At 46.4% G+C, this 7403-nt stretch overlaps 1 pseudogene; it reads right to left on the bottom strand.

Moving 5' to 3' along the window:
- Positions 1-1366: 1366 nt before the first annotated feature.
- LOC137141726 (prostaglandin D2 receptor-like) lies at positions 1367-2022 on the bottom strand (annotated as a pseudogene).
- Between the last annotated feature and the right edge of the window lie 5381 nt (positions 2023-7403).

The raw sequence follows: 7403 nt of genomic DNA, 5'->3' as shown, positions 1-7403 counted from the left end.
TTAGGTAAAATTGGGACACGTGTGACTCATTGCACCTTTTTTTTAAGGCTACAGGTTACATAAAAAATGAAAGGCGTATCCAGAGTGCACCTAGGGCGAATGTTACGGACACCGAAACAGCATCACAATCACATGTGGTTCTGAAGGGGCGGGACGGGAACAGCTTGTCCCAGTACCTCTTTCTGCCAACCTCCACATGCCCTTTCAGAGTACATGCTCCTGTCCTTTGGCGTTACAAACATAAGCCTCTGCCTAGTGAGCCTGTATTTTCTTCCAGGCCGTGATGTGGCTGGGAAGGGTGTAGGTAACATCCCCATTGCAATCCTGAGTCTCTAGTGAGGCAATCACCTGAGCCCAGACTGTGCTACTCCTCTGACTGCCCATGTGCCTTGGCAGAGCTCCATGCAGCTGCGTAGCATCTGGTGTGCCCCTCAGGCTGATGCTGGCTCTTGGGTCACATCGGTAGCTGGTGTAAATCAGGGCAGTCCCATTGACTTCAATGGAGTGACCCCGATGTACATCACTTGGGGAGCTGGACCCTTGTATTTTCTCCCCTAGTTTACATTCTGTGAAGCCACTGAAGTTTGGGGGTGTGTGTGTGTGTGTGAAGAACTTGACCCTTTGTCTTTCCAGAAACAGCTGTGAGAATAAAGGCATTAAAGAGTGTGAGGTGCTCAGATAATGTCGTGCTGGGGGACACATAAGTACCTTAGAAGACAGGCTTCTTTAAATTAATCCACACTATCTACCTTAAAAATACACACCAGATGCCTCCTTTCCTGCAATTTTCCTTCACAATCATTAAACATACAGCAAATTAAGAAGCGGGGGGGAAAAAAACAGGACATCATCCATCCTGGGGTGATTGCTCTTGGCTGTTTCCTCCCAGGCCCTGTCCACACTGCAGTTGTAACTGTGCCGGCTAAACAAGCTGAAAGCCTAGGTGCAAATACCCTTGAACTCTGCTGTGATTTGAAATTCGCAGCTGAATTTTGCTGTCAAGAGGGCTCAGATTTATTATTATTATGTGTCTTGCAGCAGGGGCAAGTCAGTTATTTTTTTGTCAAGGTCCAAATTTCGTGGTCAGATAAAATAATAATAATAAAAAAATAACAATCATGATAATAAGTAAATAGAAAGATGTTGATGTCTGTTCCCAAGCGCCTGGTGCTCTGGATTTGGCGCACCTATTGACCCCCGCTGCGCTGCAGTAACTCGCTGTGCCACCTGTTGTACATACACATTGTACATAGGCTGGGCCGGCCTTAGAGAAAATGGTATCCTGGGCAAACTTGTGTTTTGGCGCCTTAAACGTTAATTGCCAACCTCCCTCTCACCCAGATCTCTCTCCAGGTCCTCTGGGTTTCTAAATTGGGGCAGGGAGGTGCCTGGGGGGCAGGGGCTGGTCATTACCAGGAGGAGGTAGGGAGCAGACAGTGAAGAGGACTGTCATGAGGGCCAGCAGGACGAGGTGATCCAGTTCCTTCCTGCGGTGCCACGCTCTGCCTGGGAGGCACTGCACCCTCGCCCACTGCCAGGCAGCTCCTGCGGTGCAGCCAGCGGGCCATGAGAGAAAGGCTGCGTCGCACAGCACGATGGCCGGCTCCAGCACACCCAGCAGGCTGGCACGGAGCACAGAGTAGCCCCGCACGCTGGCCCCACTGCTGGCCATGCAGACAGCACCAGGTACTGCACACTGGTGCCAAAGAGGGCGCAGAGCACAGCGGCAACCAGGGCCCGCAGGGCGCTTGAGTGGAGGTTGGTAGAAGTAGGGGTGGTCCAGGGGGAGCCAGCACTCCAGGGCCCTGGCTAGCAGCAGCAGTCTGGGGGCCAGCCTGAAGAAGGCCCTGAGGAAGGCAAAGAGCTGGCACAGGCTGCCCGGCTCCCCCCGTCGCTCCCCGGCCACAGGTCGCTCAGGTTCTGCTTGTGCATGTAAGCGGCCAGCAGCATGGGACTGAGGGATTGACATGGGAGAAGGGATTGACAAAAGGCACAGAGAGCAACTTGCCCAAGGTCACACATTGTCTGTGGTAAGGTAAACAAATTGAACCGTGGCGCCCCGAGTTCTAGTCAAGACCCTTGACCACAAGGGCCATCCTTTGTGCCTGGTACATATCGGAATGTTTTATCTGCTTGCAGCAGTTGCTGACAGAGTTTCAACCCTTCTGTGGCCAGTATAATTTGAGGAAATATTAATAGCTCTGAAGGTCTGTGCTTCAGGGACAGGCTAGTAGCGCAAAGGCTAGTACCAGAAGGGAGGAGAGAAAGAGAGGGCAGAAACCAGTCTTCAGAATCTGCACAGATTTGAAAACATGGGGCAGTGTTGACTCAGGCCAGCTTCCCATTGAAGTCAGTCTTGCAAGATCTGGCCCATCGTAGGAGGTGAAATTCTCCAGGCTGTGTTGTGCAGGAGATCAGCCCAGGTGATCAAAATGGTCCCTTCTGGATTTAAAAACTACGAATCAACTAAAATGCCTTGGATTTGGAGCATGGGCCAAATTTTCACAAGAGCCCAGGGTCAGATTTTCAAGTGCTCAGCAGCCACAATTAGGACCCAATTTTCCAAAGAACCCAAACATCCACAATGCTGAGCTCTCTTGAAAATCTGGCCCTAAAATGTTTTTGCTTTATATGGTTCTATTGTCTGGAAACAGGAACCAGGGGTGTTCTGAAAACTAGTTTGTGTTATGTCATTGTAGCCCCTGTAACTCCCTACATGCCCTCTGCCAAGTGGCATTTTATACCATAGGACCCATTGCTTAGCCTTCTACAAAAAACAGACACCAGGGGGACTATTTCCCCCCTCTTTTCCCCAAAGTACGGCATGCTTTTGTTGAAACAGCTGGGCATTGGCACTTTCTGAACTGGTGATGCCAAGAAAGCTTTAATGTCTTTATTTCATTTATAAGGACATAAATAGACACCCGCCCAGCCCATGCTCTGAGTGCCCCAGTAAAACTGAGTCTTACAATATATGATCAAATACAATGGACTGCTCCTCCCAGCACCACTATAAATATATCCTAACCCCTGAGCCAGGGACACAATCTTACTGCCCTCAGCTCCCCCAAAACCCCGGAGGCCAACAGGTCCTGGCCCCGTTGAAGTCATTAGGAGTTTTCCTGTTGACTTTAGTGGAGACAGGATTCCATCCCTGGGTTCTGGTGGACTGGGATGGGTGGCCTTTCCCACCCTTTCCGTCCTTAGAACTGCGCAGCCTTTCCCACCCACATGCGAGTCAGATAGAGAGCAGCCTTTACCCGCAGCTGTGGTGTGGGCCTGCCTTTGTGTCACACTTTGGCCTGCCCCTTTAAAGCGCCGACACAACAGTGCAGTGAATTCATATAGAAGGTTTGTTTTTAACTTCCATGTAAATGGGATGAGTGTTTAGTTTTAGTTTCACAGCACCAGTTAGAGGGTATGTGTTGCACTGCCACACAGCCTTAGTAACCACAGAAGCATTGCATCTTTCTTGAGGTTTTCGCTCTCCAAGTCTCCACAGTCTCATCTGAGTTTATGATAAAATGGATTTTGTTACCCCTTGGTGGGTAACCATGGGGGACAAGTCAGCCGAGCAGAGACTGTGCAGTAATAGCATGTAGAAGGTCAGACTAGATGGTCGCAGGGATCCTTTCTGGCTTTGTAAGCTATGAAAAATTCAGGTGGGATTAAGCTGAACTCCCCAAGATGGCTATAATTGGCACTGAATTTGGACTGGATCCTAAATCTGGGGAAGAGGAAGGTAAAGGAATGAAATCCCCATACTGCCTGGACTCTCTGCTTATGGATTTCATTGAGCTGGATGAAATTCAGAATGTTCTATTTGTTGGGCCAAATTCATCTTTGGTGTAACTCCGTTGTGGTCAGTGAAGTTACCACAGGGATGAATTGGACTGGTTGCTAACACAGAGAGTTTACGAGTCCAACATAGGTTCTTTCTAATCATTTCTATTGCCCTTCTTCAGACCTCAGCACTGGGTGTTTTTATTTGTTTGTTTGATTTTGCCTGTAGAAACCCATGTGTTATATTGCCAATATATATTTACTAGTTAGGGCTGGTAAAAGTTGACTGTGTTGGAGATTGAAATCCTGCCCGTATGACTCACCCTTGACCCAGAGGAATCCCTAAGTAGGGTTTGAGGTTTAATATGGAAAAATACAGGATTCCTTTTGTTTTTACCAAGTCTAATCAAAAACATTTTCTTTTTGCAAGACCGTGCTGGTTCCCATTTTATCTGAGCATTCTGGATTTTGTGTTGCAGCTGGTTCAGATCCAGGTTCTCGCCTACCTAGGGAATGGCCTACGTCACAGCATCTAACTCTTCTGCAATTTAGGGATGTGCTGAATCCAAACCTGGATGTGGATGCAAATGTCATGGCTTGAGCCCATTTTAGTTTTATTCTCATTCCCATAATTAGCTGAGAAGGGAGTCCAGTCTCTGACCCATTCCCTCTTTGGAGACTGCCATCAAGGGGAATGTCCTGAGATCCACCAACATTTCACACAGGCCACTGAACACCCTCCAGACAGTGGCATCTTATTGAAATCACTTCAGTAGCTGAGTGCTCCAAGAAATTGTACCATGATGCTCTTCTTCTGGTTTCTGTTTATGTTTATTTGCCTGATATTCACTCTGCAGCGTTACATAATTTTTTAGCAATTATCCAAACTTTAAAAAAAAAATTAATAAAAACAAATTCCAAAGAAGCCATTGGCAGGACACAGAGGGTGAAGCACAGAAGAGCATAACAATTAAATGAATTAATTACCAAGCATTCTGCGCTCCAGGGAGATTTTAAACAGAGTTGACGTCTTTATCTCTTCACTAGAAACAGCTCGGGCAAAAAGAAGAGACATAAATTGCCCCTAACTTGGGAGTTTCCTCACTTTGAATATTCTGAGTCACTCAGCCTTAACGTTCTTCTCTTGGCTTTTGGCACTGGAGGTGAATGGTTCAGTTCATAGTATCAGGCGTGGTTTTAATTTTTCCAAGGAAAAACTCAGTCCTTGAACTACTGATGGTATATGCAAGGGATCTCAAACAGTAATTACCAGTCCTTGTGTTTAAGGCCTTCTCCACCAATCCTGCTACCAGAAGAGGATAGATCTTGTCTGGCTTTCTCCTCTTATTTAGCTCCTGGAAGGGGAAAGCTATCTATGAGCTGCTGAGGGTATGCAAAGGTCCAAAGCAGTCATTTGTCTTGCGTGGTCTTTTAGTGGATATGCTGTGGAAAATGACTCAAGAAGAGTAACATCATGGGGATTCCATGCTTCTTACTGCTCCTGACTCCAGATCTAACTTGCTCAGCTTATAAGATGAAAGGTGCTCTTTCATCTTACTGCCTTTGCTGCAGGCCCACCCTGGGATCTGAGACTCATGCTGGGTTCTATCATCCCCAGGAACCTTCACCCAACTGAGATGGAAACATCTCTAAGCACTTGGAAGTAAATATTCTGGAACTGGGTTATCTATTCTATTACTGATAGAGGAGCCAGAACAGAATTTGGCTCCTCCTGTTTTTGCAAGGAGTGGAAGATAGGAGACTAGCATCTATACAAAGGTAGAATTAAGGTGGTTTGTATGAGAAGTGCTGCTTTAACTCAGCATTTCCTGTTTAACATTGTGAGCGTTCGATTAGCGCTAACATTAATGAAAGGTAATATGCATGCAGACCACTGACACAGGTGTACAGTGGTAACCTCACCTTAACAACTTTTTTTTGGTGGGAGAATTATTTTTGCTGTGTGCTGAAAACATGCTCCATGCTGCTTAACAATAATTATGCTGATAATATTTATATAATGCTGCCTGATCCACCCAACATCTCTGGTAGGTAGGTAACAATTATTATCCCCCCAGTCATGGAGTGGTTGTAGCTTGTTCACGGTCATGCAGCAAGTTTGTGTCAGAGCCAGGGTTAGAATCAAAAGCTCCTGGCTGGCCCCATGTACAACTTAATAGATTGTGCTGCCTTTTACAGAAGGTTGATTATCATAAGTTATTGAGCAATAATAAAAATACCTACGATTTACAAAAGCACATAATGTCACAGCTACAAAGTGGTCAAAATGCTTTGCAATCCAAATGTGGGTTATTTCCTGGTTGCAAGAGAAAATGAGAACAGAGGTGCCTGGTGCCTTACCCCCAGCCTCTTTTATTTATAGTGTGTATATGTCCTGCAGAGTATGATTTTGAGCAGCGGGTATTAGACAACAAAACTAAAGAACAGCTTAAAGGTGCAACAGTTTCCAAAACCAGATTTGTATCAATATCTGGCTAGACTGCCTTTGTCTTATAACTGCTCTTGGGCACTGTGTGTTTATGCCATCTCCCGTTCATTAAGTCCTTTGTGCATAGAGACATAATCCTCTGTGGCATCAGAACCAGCTGCTATGGAAATATTATGAAATCACCGATCGTCAGGTGGGAGAAGAGCAGGAGGAGCAGATAATGTGGTTAGCACTTTACTGGTGCCTTCCATGCCAGGATTCCAAGGGATTTTACACATATGAATGAAAGGTCATACCACCCAATCTTGCCATTGGCAAAACAGAGGCAGAGAGGGCAAGTGACGCTTGTTTAATTGACTTTGTGACTCTGAACAAGGAATAGAATCTGGGATCCTAATTCACAGTTAATTTAAGAATTTGAGACAGGAAAGGGGATGGGGGGAATAGCTGAAGTTGCTTTAGGCCACCTTTGTGCTCCCGGTATTCTGGGGCTGTAGAGGGCCCGGTACAGGACCTGGAGTAAGTTAGAGCAGCCTCGGGGCTGCTCCTACTTGTGTTCTGCTTTCCCTCGTCCCTTTGTGGGTGCTGGGAGGCAGAGATTGGCCATGGTGTAGGTCGTTCTGTCCACACCCCTTATACTTGGGGTTGGGAGTGGGGCTGGGGTAGAGCCAACACTTGCCAGGGAGGCCCCCTGCACAAGGTGTATTCTCAAAGGGCTCTTTCCACCTCCTTTAAGGTTCTTTTACGCTGCCAGAGAAGCATAAAAGGGCCTTAGTGTAAATCAGAATCTTGCCCCAGGTCTCCAGACTCCCAGACTCTTGATTTAATCACTAGTGCACACTTCCTCTCTGTATGCACTCCAAAGAAACAAAGGTCCTGCTGTCACACAGTTGCCCTGAGTAAATAGAGAAGGCTGGAGAAGAAGCATAGAACATATGATAATGCGTGGGAAAAACTGTTTCTAATCTAAACAGCACATTTTGCATCAGGCAACAGTGTTAGCAGCTGCCCAATATACTAAATCAGTAGAGATAATGTTGTTGCTTCAATGTTGGCTTAACTATGCCTTTTGAGAATTTACCCTGATGAGATACGGCTGCTAAGCAGCTTCATGGAGCAGTACGGAAAAGTTTTAATGGGTGATTGTTATTTTCCATAACAGTTCCATTTC

The sequence above is a fragment of the Emydura macquarii genome, unplaced genomic scaffold (genome assembly GCF_026122565.2).
Source record: "Emydura macquarii macquarii isolate MOO-44397 ecotype Brisbane River unplaced genomic scaffold, CSIRO-AGI_Emac_v2 contig_3113, whole genome shotgun sequence".
Lineage (NCBI taxonomy): Eukaryota > Metazoa > Chordata > Testudines > Chelidae > Emydura > Emydura macquarii.
The sequence above is the reverse complement of the archived record's forward strand: the minus strand, read 5'-3'. Positions and strand labels throughout refer to the sequence as shown.